The 17,472-nt window shown below is 39.9% G+C and overlaps 1 non-coding gene across 1 annotated transcript; it reads right to left on the reverse strand.

Moving 5' to 3' along the window:
* Positions 1 to 242: 242 nt before the first annotated feature.
* Positions 243 to 350, reverse strand: LOC112738697 (small nucleolar RNA R71). The gene has a single exon (XR_003169642.1). It is a non-coding gene; the product is annotated as a small nucleolar RNA R71 (small nucleolar RNA).
* Between the last annotated feature and the right edge of the window lie 17,122 nt (positions 351 to 17,472).

A 17,472-nucleotide genomic window follows, 5' to 3' on the forward strand; every position in this document is an offset into this window, starting at 1 on the left:
GCAAGTTTTATGGACTTCTATTGGAAGATCCTCATCAGTTCTTAGCTAAATTCTTGTAAATCTGTGACACTGTTAAGACCAATGGGGTTAATCCTGAGGTCTACAGACTTATGCTTTTCCCCTTTGCTGTAAGAGACAGAGCTAGGATATGGTTGGACTCACAACCTAAAGAAAGCCTGAACTCTTGGGAAAAGTTAGTCAATGCTTTCTTGGCCAAATTCTTTCCACCTCAAAAGTTGAGCAAGCTTAGAGTGGAAGTCCAAACCTTCAGACAGAAGGAAGGTGAATCCCTCTATGAAGCTTGGGAAAGATACAAGCAATTGATCAGAAGATGTCCTTCTGACATGCTTTCAGAATGGAGCATCTTATGTATATTCTATGATGGTCTATCTGAATTGTCCAAGATGTCATTGGATCACTCTGCTGGAAGATCTCTTCATCTGAAGAAGACGCCTACAGAAGCCCAGGAACTCATTGAAATGGTTGCAAATAACCAGTTCATGTACACTTCTAAAAGAAATCCTGTGAATAATGGGACAACTTAGAAGAAAGGAGTTCTTGAGATTGATACTTTGAATGCCATATTGGCTCAAAACAAAATATTGACTCAGCAAGTCAATATGATTTCTCAGAGTTTGACTGAAACGCAAGCTGCATCAGGCAGTACTAAAGAAGCCTCCCCTGAAGGAGAAGCTTATGACCTTGAGAATCCTGCAATGGAAGAGGTGAATTACATGGGAGAATCCTATGGAAACACCTATAATCCTTCATGGAGGAATCATCCAAATTTCTCATGGAAGGATCAACAGAAGACTAATCAAGGCTTCAATAATAATGGTGGGAGAAATAGGTTTGGCAATAGCAAACCTTTTCCATCATCTTCTGAGCAACAGACAGAGAATTCTAAGCATAGCCTCTCTGACTTAGCAACCATAGTCTCTGATCTATCTAAGACCACTCTTAGTTTCATGACTGAAACAAGGTCCTCCATCAGAAATTTGGAGGCACAAGTAGGTCAACTAAGTAAAAGAGTTACAGAAACTCCTCCTAGTACTCTCCCAAGCAATACAGAAGAGAATCCAAAAGGAGAGTGCAAGGCCATAAACACGTCCAACATGGCCGAACCTGTAGAGGAGGGAAAGGCAGTGATTTCCACTGAGGAAGACCTCAATGGACGTCCACTGGCCACTAAGAAGTTCCCTATTGAGGAACCAAAGGAATCTGAGGCTCATACAGAGACCATAGAGATTCCACTGAACTTACTGTTGCTATTCATGATCTCTGATGAATATTCTTCCTCTGAAAAAGATGAAGATATTATTGAAGAGGAAGTTGCTCAGTATCTAGGAGCAATCATGAAGCTGAATTCCAAGTTGTTTGGTAATGAGACTTGGGAGGATGAACCTCCATTGCTCATTAATGAACTAAATACCCTGGCTCAACAGAAATTACCTCAGAAGAAACTGGATCCCGGAAAATTCTTAATACCCTGTACCATAGGCACCATGACCTTTGAAAAGGCCCTGTGTGACCTGGGGTCAGGTATAAACCTCATGCCACTCTCTGTAATGGAGAAACTAGGGATATTTGAGGTACAAGCTGCTAAAATCTCATTAGAGATGGCAGACAATTCAAGGAAATAGGCTTATGGACTTGTAAAGGATGTCTTAGTGAAGGTTGAAGACCTGTATATCCCTGCTGACTTCATAATCCTAGACACTGGGAAGGATGAAGATGAATCCATCATCCTTGGAAGACCCTTCCTAGCCACAGCAAAAGCTGTGATTGATGTGGACAGAGGAGAGTTAGTCCTACAATTGAATGAGGGCTACCTTGTGTTTAAGGCTCAAGGATCTTCTTCTGTAACCATGGAGAGGAAGCATGAAAAGCTTCTCTTAATACAGAGTCAAACAGAGCCCCCACACTCAACTTCTAAGTTTGGTGTTGGGAGGCCACCATTAAGCTCTGAGTCTCTGTGAAGCTCTCTAAGAGCTTCACTGTCAAGCTATTGACATTAAAGAAGCGCTTGTTGGGAAGCAACCCAATGTTATTTAATTATATTTATTTATTTTCCATTATTATTTTATGTTTTCTTTAGGTTGATGATCATGTGAAGTCATAAAAATAACTGCAAAATCAAAGCAAAATAAAAAAATAGCATCAAAAATAGCACACCCAAGAAGACAGGCTTACTGGCGTTTAAACGCCAGTAAGGATAGTAAAATGGGCGTTTAATGCCAGAAAGGGGTGTCTGGTGTCTGGCATTTGGCTGGCGTTAAACGCTAGAAAGGGGCAGCAGACTGGCGTTTAACGCCAGGAAAGGTAGCAGAGCTGGCGTTAAACGCCAGAATTGGCACACAAAGGGCGTTTGAACGCCAGATTGGTTCAAGAAGCAGAATTCCTTGACACCTCAGGATCTGTGGACCCCACAAGATCCCCACCTACCCTACGTCTTCTTCTCTCCTCTTCACACCTTTCCATAACACTCTTCCCCAAATACCCTTAACCAATCCCATCAATAACTCTTCCCCAAATACCCTTCACCTATCAAATCCTACCTTCTTCCCCATATTCTCTTCATCACTCACATCCATCCATCATAAACCCCACCTACCTCACCATTCAAATTCAAACCATTTCCCTCCCTAACCTACCCCTTCATGACCGAATTCCCTCTCCCTCCTACCCTATAAATACCCCTCCTTACAACCTTCAATTTCACACTTCATACACAATTAACCCCCTTGGCTGAATTCACTTTTCCCCTCCATCTCTTCCATTTCTTCTTCTTCTACTCCTTTCTTTCTTATTTTTCTTGAGGACGAGCAAACCTTTTAAGTTTGGTGTGGAAAAAGCTCTGCTTTTCTATTTTTCCATAACCACTAATGGCACCTAAGACCGGAGAAATCTCTTGAAAGAGGAAAGAGAAGGCAATTACTTCCACCTCCAAGTCATGGGAGATGGAGAGATTCATCTCAAAGGTCCATCAAGACCACTTCTATAAAATTGTGGCCAAGAAAAAGGTGATCACCGAGGTCCTTTTCAAGCTCAAAAAGAGTGAATATCCAGAGATCCGACATGAGATTCAAAGAAGAGGTTGGAAAACTCTCACCAACCCCATTCAACAAGTCGGAATCTTAATGGTTCAAGAGTTCTATGCTAATGCATGGATCACTAGGAACCATGATCAAAGTATGAACCCGAACCCAAAGAATTGGATCACAATGGTTCGGGGGAATTACTTGGATTTCAGTCCGGAAAATATGAGGTTGGCATTCAACTTGCCAATGATGCAAGGAGATCCTCATCCCTTCACTAGAAGGGTCAACTTTGATCAAAGGTTGGACCAAGTCCTTAGGGACATTTGTGTGGAAGGAGCTCAATGGAAGAGAGACTCAAGAGGCAAGCCAGTTCAACTAAGAAGGCTTGACCTCAAACCCGTGGCTAGGGGATGGTTGGAGTTCATCCAACGCTCTATCATTCCTACTAGCAACCGGTCTGAAGTTACAATAGACCAGGCTATCATGATTCATAGTATAATGAATGGAGAGGAAGTAGAAGTTCATGAGATCATATCCCTAGAACTCTACAAGGTGGCGGATAAGCCCTCTACTTTGGCAAGGTTAGCCTTCCCTCATCTCATCTGTCACCTATGCAATTCAGCTGGAGTTGTCATAGAGGAAGACACCCTCATTAAAGAGGACAAGTCCATCACTAAAAAGAGGATGGAGCAAACAAGAGAGCCCAATCATGGACCTCAACAAGAGCATGAGAAAATACCTCATCATGAAATCCCTGAGATACCTCAAGGGATGCATTTTCCTCCACACAACTATTGGGGGCAACTCAACACCTCTTTAGGAGAACTAAGTTCCAACATGGAACAACTAAGAATGGAGCACCAAGAGCACTCCATTATCCTCAATGAAATTAGAAAGGACCAAAGAGCCATGAGGGAGGAACAACAAAGGCATGGAAGAGACATAGAGGAGCTCAAGCACTCCATAAGATCTTCAAGAAGAAGAACTAGCTGCCATCATTAAGGTGGACCCGTTCTTTAATTTCCTTGTTCTTATTTTCCTGTTTTTCGATTTCTATGCTTTATGTTTTATCTATGTTTGTGTCTTTATTACATGATCATTAGTGTCTAGTGTCTATGTCTTAAAGCTATGAATGTCCTATGAATCCTTCACCTTTCTTAAATGAAAAATATTTTTATTTGCAAAAGAATAAGAAGTACATGATTTCGAATTCTATCTTGAAATTAGTTTAATTATTTTGATGTGGTGGCAATACTTTTTGTTTTCTGAATGAATGCTTGAATAGTGCATATTTTTTATATTGTTGTTTATGAATGTTAAAATTGTTGGCTCTTGAAAGAATAATGAAAAAGGAGAAATGTTATTGATAATATGAAAAATCATAAAATTGATTCTTGAAGCAAGAAAAGCAGTGAAAAGCTTGTAGAAAAAAAAGAGAGAGAAAAAGTGGCGAAAAAAAAAAGCAAGCAGAAAAAGCCAATAGCCCTTTAAACCAAAAGGCAAGGGTAAAAAAGATCCAAGGCTTTGAGCATTAATGGATAGGAGGGCCCAAAGGAATAAAATCCTGGCCTAAGCGGCTAAATCAAGTTGTCCCTAACCATGTGCTTGTGGCATGAAGGTGTCAAGTGAAAAGCTTGAGACTGAGCGGTTAAAGTCGAGGTCCAAAGCAAAAAGAGTGTGCTTAAGAGCTCTGGGTACCTTTAACTGGGGACTCTACCAAAGCTGAGTCACAATCTGAAAAGGTTCACCCAGTTATGTGTCTGTGGCATTTATGTATCCGGTGGTAATACTGGAAAACAAAATGCTTAGGGTCACGGCCAAGACTCATAAAGTAGCTGTGTTCAAGAATCAACATACTGAACTAGGAGAATCAATAACACTATCTAAATTATGAGTTCCTATAGATGCCAATCATTCTGAACTTCAAAGGATAAAGTAAGATGTCAAAACTGTTCAGAAGCAAAAAGGCTACAAGTCCCGTTCATCTAATTGAAGCTAATCTTCATTGATAAGTTTGGAATTCATTATATATTCTCTTCTTTTTATCCTATTTTTTTCAGTTGCTTGGGGATAAGCAACAATTTAAGTTTGGTGTTGTGATGAGCGGATAATTTATACCCTTTTTGACATTATTTTTACATAGTTTTTAGTATATTTTAATTACTTTTTATTATATTTATATTAGTTTTTATTAAAAAATTACATTTCTGGACTTTACTATGAGTTTGTGTGTTTTTCTATGATTTCAGGTATTTTCTGGCTGAAATTGAGGGACCTGAGCAAAAATCTGATTCAGAAGTTGAAAAAAGACTGCAGATGCTGTTGGATTCTGACCCTCCTGCACTCGAAGTGGATTTTTTGGAGCTACAGAAGCCTAATTGGCACTATCTCAATTCCGTTGGAAAGTAGACATCCTGAGCTTTCCAGAAATATATAATAGTTTATACTTTGCCTAAGCTTTGATGGCCCAAACTGGCATCCAAAGCCAGCCTAAAACATCTTGGCGTAAATCGCCAAAACTGGCACCAGAATTAGAGTTAAATGCCCAAACTAGCACTAAAGCTGGCGTTTAACTCCAGGAAGAGCCTATGCACAAAAAAGCTTCAATTCTTAGCCCAAGCACACACCAAGTGGGCCCCAGAAGTGGATTTCTGCACTATCTGCACTAAGTTACTTATTTTCTGTAATCCCTAGTAGCTAGTTTAGTATAAATAGCACTTTTTACTATTGTATTCAGAGACTTTTCATACGGAGAGACCATTGTTTATGTTTGGAGGCTGGCCTCATGGCCATGCCTAGACTATTTTCACTTATGTATTTTTTACGGTGGAGTTTCTACACCCCATAGATTAAGGTGTGGAGCTCTGCTGTTCTTCATGAATTAATGCAATTACTACTGTTTTCTATTCAATTCACGCCTACTTTTTCTCCAAGATATACTCTCATACTTAATTCAGTTAAGTTAGAATGAAGGGGTGACCCGTGACAATCACCCAATCTTCGTTACTCGCTTAGCCAAGATCCGCGTGCCTGACAACCACAAAGCGGTCTACATGATGTTCAACGTAGTCATTGGACGACAGTTGGAGTATATTCTCTTGGATATCTAATACACGGACCGAGTCTGTGAGATTAGTATCTTCGTGGTATAGGCTAGAATTATTGGCAGCATTCCTAAGATCCGAAAAGTCTAAACCTTGTCTGTGGTATTCCGAGTAGGATCCGGGAAGGGATGACCATGACGAGCTTCAAACTTGCGAATGTTGGGCGCAGTGATAGTGTGCAAAAAGATCAATGGATTTAATTCCGACGCTAGTGGAAACCGACAGATGATTAGCCATGCGGTAGCTGTACCTGGTATTTTTCATCCGAGACGAGCAATCCGACAGTTGATTAGCCGTGCAGAAACCGTAGAGGACCATTTTCACTGAGAGGATCCTACAGCTTGCTATGGAAGGAAGTAACGCATGGTTGGAAGAAGACAATAGAGAAGCAGAGGTTCAGAAGCAACAAAGCATCTCCAGACGCTTATATGAAATTTCCACCAGTGAATTACATAAGTAACTTTATTTTATTTTATGTTTTATTTATCTTTTAATTATTAAAACTTCATCACCAATTGAATCCACCTGACTGAGATTTACAAGGATTCCCATAGCTTGTTTCAAGCCGACAATCTCCGTGGAATCGACCCTTACTCATGTAAGGTATTACTTGGACGACCCAGTGCACTTGCTGGTTAGTTGTGCGGAGTTATGAAAAGTGTGAATCATGATTTCCGTGCACCAGTTTCACATCCTATGGAAGAAGCTCCAACAAGATCACCATTGTCACTTGATGTAGAGTTGTCTTCAATGATGGAACGTCCTTCTTTTTCAACCTCCCCTAGGTCTTCTTCCACTTCTTCTTCTTCAACAATCTCCTTCTCTTCCACTTGTTGCAAAACACACTCCACTTCCTTGTTCTCAACTTGAGACTCTAAAATCTCCCTCATACTTCCCTTTTCGGTTGCTTTTCCATAATTATCCCGGACATGTTTTGCTTGTGGCGTGAATCCCACGAGTCCAACTTTTGGCGGATGGTTGCTTGAAGCCGATCCATTTCTTCCTTGAGACGATCCTTTGATTCTTGTTCCGCTTTTCTAACATAAGTAGGATCATATTGCTCTTGGATTGATGGACATGGATATTCTTCCATGGAGAGTTGTGTTGGAAAGGAGATTTCATTATGTGGTTGGAAAGGAGGTTCATCAAAGCTTGGAGGTTGGAAGGTATTTTGGTTGTTGGTAGAAGGTGGAAGTATACGGGACATAAGTTCTTGGAGGGTAGAGGTGAAACTAGTGAGTGCGGTTTGGAGCTCTTCTTGCTCTTGAGGAATAATACCAAGTGTATCATCCATGGGAACTTGGTTTGAAGGGTAAAGATATTGGAGTGGTGGTGATTCAATGGTTGCTTGTTCATAATTATCACAAGGATATGCATAGGGAGAATATGGATTAGGATTTTGTGGAGGAAATTGGTAGAAATAGCATGTGGGTTGAGAATATGGTGGTTGGAATGATGGTGTTTGAGGACTATGTTGAGAGTATGGTGCATGGAATGATGGTGATTGAGTGGAATAATCATGATAAGAACAATCATCTCCATTGGAATGATATGCATTACAGGAAGGATTACCATCATAGTATCTTGCATGAGGAGGTTGCCATGGTGATTGCTCATAGGGATGTGGCTCCCTTCTCAAAATTCATCTCTCCCATAATGTGAGCCATCACTCAAGTTTCCATTACCTACAACATAGTCATAACCATATCCAAAACCACAAGGACGAGAATTCATAGTAACAAATAAAAACAAAACTAATAGAGTTCTAAAACTAACAAAGACAAACAAACAATCCAAAAATAAAGTTATTCACAATATTCACATATATACAATAACCAATAACATAACACCATTGCAATTCCCCGGCAACGGCGCCATTTTGATGATCGGGATTTTTGATGGTTTAGAATTCACAATTGAATTCTCGTTGCAAGTATAGTTTCTAAACCAAACAATAATCCTTTCATACAAAAGATTGTTTGTCACTAAAACAAACTCCTAAATTTATAAACCGAAGTATTGGAACCTCGGGTCGTTCTCCCTAGGAATTGCGATAAAGTGTCTTGTTATTGGTTATGAGATATTTTGGGGTTTTTGGGATAAGAAACAAGAAATGTAAATGGCAATGAAAATAAACTAACAACTAAAAAGGTCTTGGCAAGTTTTGGTGGTCAAAGATCTCTATCCCTATCACTAACCACAACATGAGAATTGGCAAGGATCAATCCCACTAAGTCATCATCTAACTAGTAGTAAAGCAAAGTCAAGTGAGCTATATCAATCCAAGTCCATAAGTCCTAGCTCTCCACCAATTCAATTAGTGAGATCTAGAGTTAATGGCTCCCAATCATCAATTACTTGGACATTAGTAACTCAAGAGTTCCTAAGTTACCTTCCCAAGCTAAAATCATAAAATTCTATACTAAAATCCAACTAAGCATTTCATCAAACACTTAGAAGGTATAAAAGGAAAGTAAAATGAACTAAGCAATTCAACAATAAAAGAACATGAATCATAAATTGCATTGAAATGAAAATAGAAGAAACAAAAGTGCATCAATATAAAAGTAGAGAATTACATGAATTAAATTCAAAACTAGAGAGAGGAAAGATAGAAGAAGAAGAATTACAAAGAGAAAAGTAAATCAAAGCATGAATTAAACCTAGATCTAAGAAATTCTAAGCTAGATCTAACCTAATCCTAATCCTAGAGAGAAGTGAGAGCTTCTCTCTCTAAAACTAACTTTCCCTCCAAAAATTAAACTAAACTAAACTAGTGTCTAAAGTATGTTGACTCCTCTTCATTCCTTGGGTTAAATAGCATCAGAAGTTAGATTTGGGCCTGGAAAGCCCATAATTCGCCCCCAGCGGATTCACTTTAAGTGGGTCACGTGCGAACATCGGCGCGTACACGTACAGTGCGCGTGCGCGTCGCTTGACAATTTTTCCACCCTTGCGTACGTGTCATGTGCGCGTACGCGTCACCTTGCGACCTCACAATCCGCACGTACGCGTCTGTTGCACGTGCGCTTCGTTGATCTTATCCTAAATCCTTGCCTTTCCATGATTTCTCCACTTTGCATGCTTTTCTCTCCATTCCTTTGATCTATTCCTAGCCTTTTCAACCTAAAATCACTAACAAACATATCAAGGCATCTAGTGGAATCAAAGGTGAATTAGAAGTAACAATTAAGGGTCTAAAAAGCATGTTTTCATACTTAAGCACAAATTGGGAGACAATCATGAAACTATGCTATTTCATTGAATAAATGTGGGTAAAAGATCATAAAATCCCCTAAATCAAGCACAAGATAAACCCTAAATATGGGGTTTATCAGTGCCCTAAAAACAGTTTCTTGGAAAAGAATCATCACTCAAACCAAGTAGTCCTAGCAAGAAACAACTACCATGCAAAGAGTGTTTAAATGCAAAAACTAGCCATGCAATATAAATTATCCTAATTGACAAAAGAAAATTAAGATTTGGGTGTTGAAAAGAATGGTCGTTACTTACAGAAGTCGGTAAATGACCTCCCCACACTTAGAAAATTTGCACGGTCCTCCGTGCTATTAATGATGAACAGAGTGGGTCAGGGAGTGTCACTCGCAATGGCCATATGATGGTGAAACAAGGATGTCTCCAAGTTCACCTCTTAATTACTTCTTTGCCATGATCCGAGGTGGACTCTAGATTGTCGGTTTTCACCGTAGCTGGGTTGATGGATCTTGCGGGAACTTCCTTTTCTGCCTCATCAATGCAGCTAGAGTTCGTCAACCGCTTAGCAAGTGGCTTGTCCTTTGAGGAAGTCGGTGCCTTAGTGGTCGCTCTTTGAGTTTCTCTCCTTGTAGATGGCTTTTTGGAGGTCTTTTCCTTTCCTTTTTAGTGGCCATCCTAAAAAGGAAGAAAAGAGAAAAATATTAAGCTCAGAGAGACAAAAACCGTAATTAATAAAGTGCAGGTGAAAATTAATGCCACAAAAGAGTGAATTGTCTTAAAAACATGGTAGCTACTACATGCAAGTAAGACGTCAAAATAATCATAGAGGTATCCCACTAGCACTAGATGCAAGAGTGAAAGAGGCATGCAAGAATAAAGCATGAGAAGGGTAGGCTCAAGCATCGACAACACAATGATAAACACATGCAAGAGTAGTGAAAGTCATAGAAAAACTGTTGGCTCAACTAACTCCAAGACAATGAAGTCTAGAAATTGAAGAATATGGGGTTAGAGAGCATTGAATCACTCATTCTTGCATGACGCTACAGGCATAGCAAACCACAATTAATGAGTATTTGATGATGAAAAATCATGGAAATGACGCTCAATGCTCATGTAGCGCAAGTGTTGTGAAAAAGAGGCACTAAGTTGAAAGAGAAAGATCAACAATGAACAAAGATGTCATTGGCTCTTTTTTCACAAACACTTGGTATACAAATTGTAAATAACAAGAAAGTTTGATGAGTTCAAGAGGAATATGCCCCAAAATAGAATGTCATTTACCATAGCACAAACATCCAAGAGAAATGAAATAATTCACCAATTCAAAAGTAAATGAGATTCAACACCCATACAAGAAAATAAAAGGGAAGAAAAGAAACAAGAGTGAGCAAACAAACAAACAAACAACAAAGTCAAAATTCAACCAAGAACAAAGAGAGTAAAGTAATCAAATGCAATAGTAAAGAAAAATTTTAAAAAGGAACAAAAGAGGAAGAAGAGAAATAAAACCTTAAAAGAGGAAGAAAGTGAGGTTGGGTGTAAGTGAGAGTAGGAGAAGAAGAAGAAGGAGAAGAAGAGAGGAGAGAGAAGATGTGGGACCACCAGAAGTGGAGGTCACTGGTGGTTGAGGTCGCCGGTGGTTGTGAGCGGGAAAGGGGTGGTAAGGAGAGGGGAGAAGAAAGGAAGAAAGAGTAGAAGAAAGAAAGGGAAAAGAAGAGAACAGGGCAGCGTGCCTTGTTAGCTGCATCAGTCATGCGATGCGCACGCCTCACCCATGCATACACGTGGGGAGTAGGAAATGGGACATGACGCGTGAGCGTCGTCCACGCCTACGCATGACCAGCAAAAAGAAAGGGGACGCTCTGACGCGCACGCATGGGGCCAAAAAATGTGCTTTTCGCACAAAGGCAGCACCACTCCAGCACAACTCTCCAGTTTTTGTACTAGGAGTTGTAACATAGCAAACGATGCGTGCGCGTCGTCCACGCTCACGCGTGGGTGTGCAAGATAGACCAGTGACGCGTACGTGTCACCGATGCGCACGCGTGGGAAGGATTGTGCTCCCAGCGTGAAATTCGCACTGTTCCATCACAACTCTCTGGTTTTTGTGCAGGAGTTGTGGCATTGAAATCGACACGTACGCGTCGTCCACACCCATGCATGGGACGACTTTTTTTTTACAAGAAACATGAGGGAAGACAATTATAGCACAATCTTGGCATTCATTCAAGCTAGGTACTTCAAAAACACTTAGAATTTCGGGCAATACTCAAAATCAAGCATTTTTCTTCAAAATTGCCAATTTAACCAAACTAAGATTAATGAAATCCTCATGAAAACTCTAACAAGCCCAACAAAATCAACAAAATCAGGCACGCTTAAACAAATTCAACAAAATCAAACAAGGACCCTAAAACTACATGCAAGAAATTATGTACAAGGAGGATCATACCATGGTGGGGTGTCTCCCACCTAGCACTTTTTTTTAACGTCCTTAAGTTGAATGGTCATGAGCTTAAGATCATCTTTTTGGAATATCCTCAAGGACATCTATCTTTCCCTTCTTGTTGCTCTTGGTAAGAATGTCCTTTAAGGGAAGATGCTTCCACTTGTTAGTTGAACCATGATTGGGTGCCTTGTTTGCTTGAGAATGTGGAAGTTGTGGATCCTTTCCCTTTTCCTTGCTAAGTCCTCTTATACCCAAGTTTCTATTGACAATTATCTCATCATCACTTCCAAAGTGTTCTTCAATTACATCATCTTCAGCAATGTCACAACCAAAAATTGAATGCACCTCTAGAGGTTGCCTCATGGTTTCCTCCAATTTAAACTTCACCACCTTCCCTTTGGCTTCAAATGAGTAATCCCCCGAAAATGCATCTAATTTAAACCGGGATGTCTTCAAGAATGGCCTCCCAAGTAAGATGGAGGATGGCCTATCCGAATCAATGGAAGGTATCTCTAGGATATGAAAATCCACCGGAAATATTATATCCTGAATTCTCACCAATACATTCTCAGCAATACCCACAACTGAAACTATACTCTTGTCTGTAAGCACAAACCTAGCTCCGGATTGCCTCAACGGTGCAAGGTTCAACTTCTCATAAATCGAGAGTGGCATAATGCTCACACACGACCCTAGGTCGCACATGCAATCCTTAAGTTGAATCTCACCAATCATACAAAATACCAAACAAGGACCGGGATCACTATATTTTTCAGGAAAATCATCTATCACAGAAGAAACAGAATTACCTAATAGATTCATCCTTAGTCCACCAGTCTTCTCTTTATGAGTGCACACATCCTTAAGGAACTTAGCATATTTCGGAACTTGATGTATGGCATCAAAGAGTGGAATAGTTACCTCCACATTCTTGAAGATTTGCACTATGTTGGATCAAGCTCCTCATGCTTCTTGGTTCTTGGCTAACGTAGGGAAAGGTATAGGTATTTGTTCCTCTGAGTTGTTCTTCCGCTTCGGTTCCTTGGCCCTCAATTGTTCTTCTTCTTCCTTTGCAACTTCTTCCTCCTTTTCATATTCATCTATCTCTATTGTTTCACCAACTTCTATATTAGGAACATCCTCCACTAACTTGATGGGCTTGGGTTCAACTTCCTCAAGCGTTGTACCACTCCTCAAGGTGATTGCATTGATGCTACCCCTTGGGTTTGGGATAGGTTGAGAATGAAGGCTAGGTGGGCTAGAGGCTTGGTTGGTGTTGGTATTGTTGGTAGGAGGTAGGGTCAACCTTGAGAGAATCTCGGCTATGGAGAACATTTGAGCACTCATAGTACCAACTTGTGCATTAAGAGTCCTAGTATTCTCTTTATTTTTCTCTATCATAGCCCTAAGTCTCTCTTGTTCTTGGTAAAGTGCACGGTGAGAGTCATCACCTTGGTTTGTGAGAGAAGGAGAAGGTTGATTGGTTTGTTGTCTTTGGTGAGGCGTTTGGTATCTATGGTTGTTGTTTTGGTTTTGTTGTTAGTGTTGGTATGGTTGGTTATGGTGGTTATGGTTGGCTTGGTGGTTATTGTTGTGGTATTAGAAAGAAGATTGGTTGTTGTTGTGGTAATGAGAAGATGAATTGCCTTGGTTCTATCTTGGATTGTGGTTGTTTCCTTGGGCATTGTCCCTCTACCCTTGATTAGAACTATTACCACGAGAGTAATTGTTTTGACCTTGAGATTGATACGGTAGACGGTTGTTGTAGTTGTTAGCTACCACAAGAGTGTAATCCTCTTGGACTTGATGGCATTGGTTGGTGTAATGTGCGGTAGTAGATGGTGCACGAAATCGTGATTGTTCATTCCCAGCAACGGCGCCAAAAACTCAGTACGCACGTTCTGAATCTTAATTCTTTTTCACAATTCTGATACAACTAACCAGCAAGTGCACTGGGTTGTCCAAGTAATAAACCTTACGTGATTAAAGGTCGATCCCACGGAGATTGTCGGCTTGAAGCAAGCTATGGTCATCTTATAAATCTCAGTCAGGCGGATTCAAATGGTTATGGAGATTTGATAATTAAAATATAATTAAAACATAAAATAAGATAGAGATACTTATGTAATTTATTGGTGAGAATTTCATATAAGCGTATGGAGATGCTTTGCTCCTTCTGAATCTCTTCTTTCCTACTGCTTCCATTCAATCATTCATACTCCTTTCCATGGCAAGCTGTATGTTGGGCATCACCGTTGTCAATGGCTACTTCTCGTCCTCTCAGTGAAAATGGTCTAAATGCGCTGTCACCGCATGGCTAATCATCTGTCGATTCTCGATCATGTTAGAATAGGATCCAATGATCCTTTTACGTCTGGCACTACGCCCAACACTCGCGAGTTTGAAGCTCGTCACAGTCATCCCTTCCCAGATCCTACTCGGAATACCACAGACAAGGTTTAGACTTTCCGGATCTCAGGAATGGCCGCCAATAATTCTAGCTTATACCACGAAGACTCTGATCTGAACCAGGAGCCCAAGAGATAAGCGCTCAATCCAAGGTAGAACGAAAGTGGTTGTCAGACACGCGTTCATAGGTTGAGAATAGTGATGAGTGTCACGGATCATCATATTCATCATGGTTGAAGGGCAATCGAAAATCTTAGAAAAGGAATAAGCTTGAATTGAATAAGAAAACAATAGTACTTTGCATTAATTCATGAGGGACAGCAGAGCTCCACACCTTAATCTATGGTGTGTAGAAACTCTACTGTTCAAAATACATAAGTGATGAAGGTCCAGACATGGCCGAATGGCCAACCCCCTAAACGTGATCTCTGAACGTAAAATTATTCAAAGACTAACTAGAGATATAAAATAAATCACTAAAAGTAGTTTTTATACAAGACTAGTAGCTAGGGTTACATAAGATAAGTAAATAATGTAGAAATCCACTTCCGGGCCCACTTGGTGTGTGCTTGGACTGAGCATTGAGCTTTCATGTGTAGAGACTCTTTTTGGAGTTAAATGCCAGGTTGTAGCCTGTTTCTGGCTTTTAACTCTGATTTCCAACCTGTTTCTGGCGTTTAACTCCAGAATAGGGCAGGAAGTTAGTGTTTGAACGCCAGTTTGCATCGTCAAAACACGGGCAAAGTATGGATTATTATATATTTCTGGAAAGCCCTGGATGTCTACTTTCCAACGCAATTAAGATCACACCAATTGGGTTTCTGTAGCTCCAGAAATTCTATTTCAAGTGCAGGGAGGTCAGAATCCAACAGCATCTGCAGTCCTTCTTCAGTCTCTGAATCAGATTTTTGCTCAGGTCCCTCAATTTCAGCCAGAAAATACCTGAAATCACAGAAAAATACACAAACTCATAGTAAATTCCAAAAATGTGATTTTTGAATAAAAAACTAATAAAAACATAGTAAAAACTAACTAAATTATACTAAAAACTACCTAAAAACAATGCCAAAAAGCGTATAAATTATCCGCTCATCAGTAGAGCACAAACCACACACTCTAGGAGGTCCTTCAAGTTAGAGGATTCGAAGTGGGGCTTGGATGGCTTGGATTGATTGAGATGCCTTTTGCCCTTGGTGAATCTCCTTGATGAGAGTGGTCATTTCTCCAAGCACTTTAGTCAAAGCCGATTCGAAAGGAGGTGCTTCCACCACACTCTTGGGAGGATTGTTCCTCACTCTCACATGTTGGGTAGCTTCAGCGACATCATTGATCAAACTCCATGCTTCCGCCGCCGTCTTGTTCTTAAAAAGGGAACCACCACTAGAGGCGGTGAGCAATCTCTTATCCGCTGCACAAAGACCTCCAATGAAATAGCTAATGAGCAAGTGAGTATCTAACCCATGATGTGGACAAGATTCCAACAACCTCTTGAATCGAGTCTAATATTCATAGAGTGTCTCTTGGTCTCTTTGCATTATACCGAAAATTTTCTTCCGGATGTAGTCGGTCTTCTCCGGAGGAAAAAACTTATCTAAGAACTCTCTTCTCAATAGGTCCCATTCAGTCACCACTTCATCAGGTTGGGAGTAGAACCATTCTTTTGCCATCCCCTCAAGAGAGAAGGGGAAAGCAAAAACCATGATAGCAATCTCATAAGCACCATGCCTTCGAGCCGTAGAGCAAACTACTTGAAAGTCTCTCAAATGCCTAATGGGGTCTTGGCTCGGTAGTCCATGGTACTTAGGAAGCAAGTTAATCAGACTATTCTTCAGCTCAAAATTAGGATCAAGATTCGGATACCTAGCTTGCAACGGTTGAAGAATGAGATCTAGTGCTCCTTGTTTGTGCAAGGTAATCCTATGTGGCGCCGCCATGTGATTTTCACCTGTAGTATGGAAAGATGTATCAGTAGTGCCAACAAAGGAATAGGAAGTTCCTTCGTTGAATGAGGACTCTAGATCACTCTCGGTTTGGTCTAGTGTTTCAGAGGGTTTCTCAAGAGAGATCGAAGCACTACCTGTGTAATCCAACTGCCGTCTAGCTTGCTGAGTATGTAGTAAGGTTTTTTCAATCTCGGGATCAAACTCGGCTAAGTTAGAATTCGGTTAAGACCGAATCATTCAACTTAGAAGTCATAGCTCATGCATTAAAGGAAATCTAAACTAAAAACAAACTAATGAAAGCAAGTAAACTATCTACAATATTCACATATTCACATAACCAATATCAAAACACACGTTGCAACCATTCTCCGGCAACGGCGCCAAAAATTTGATGGCAAGATTATGGTCGGTCTAGAATTTTCATCAATAAAAATTCAAATCATTGTCATAGTATAGTCCTAGACCAACATATAATCCTATCGATCAAATTTTGATATGGTTGTCACAAAGTCAACCCCAATAAAAAGTAACCGAGAGTATTAGTCTTGGGTCGTAAGTAACTAAAGTAAAGTGTAAGTAAATTCACTCTAACAAGATAACATATAAAGCTACTTCTATTCTAAGACTAAGTGAACAACTAAACTAACTATAACAAGAATCAAACAATTGGGATTTTTGGGTTTCAAATATGAATTATAAAAAGAAACTCTTGGCTAGGCATAGGAATTGGGGTCACCATCCTTGTCTAATAACCATATATTGATAATTTTGAGGAACCAAGCTCATTAAGTCTACTTCTACAAGTGAAGTACGTCAAATGGCTTGATCAATTTCAACTCATAAGTCCCAATCCAACAACTAATTGGCTTAGTAGTAGATTGGTGTCAATGGGTATCAATTTGACTACTAAGGGTTCTCAAACTAACAAATCAATTAGACCCAATGACTCAAGTTCACCCAATTCCCTTAAACTAGGCCAAGAGTATAGAAAACTACTCCATAATCAAAGGAAATATTTCATCAAACACATGGTATGCACTAACTAAAAACATATTCAAATTGCAAATTAATTAGAAATTACAAGTACCCACTAACAATTATCAATGGAAAACAACTCAAATAACACTATCAATCATAGAAAACATCAATGCACTAATAGAAATTTAAAATCCATAAAGTTCATAAAATGAGAAGAAAAGAAGAAATGAGAAGAAAACACAAATTCAACACAAGATCTAAACAAAATTATAACTAGAGAACTCAAATTAAGTAATTGAAACTAAAATTAACAAGACCCAATTCAGAAA

Source organism: Arachis hypogaea, chromosome 13 (assembly GCF_003086295.3).
Source record: "Arachis hypogaea cultivar Tifrunner chromosome 13, arahy.Tifrunner.gnm2.J5K5, whole genome shotgun sequence".
NCBI lineage: Eukaryota > Viridiplantae > Streptophyta > Magnoliopsida > Fabales > Fabaceae > Arachis > Arachis hypogaea.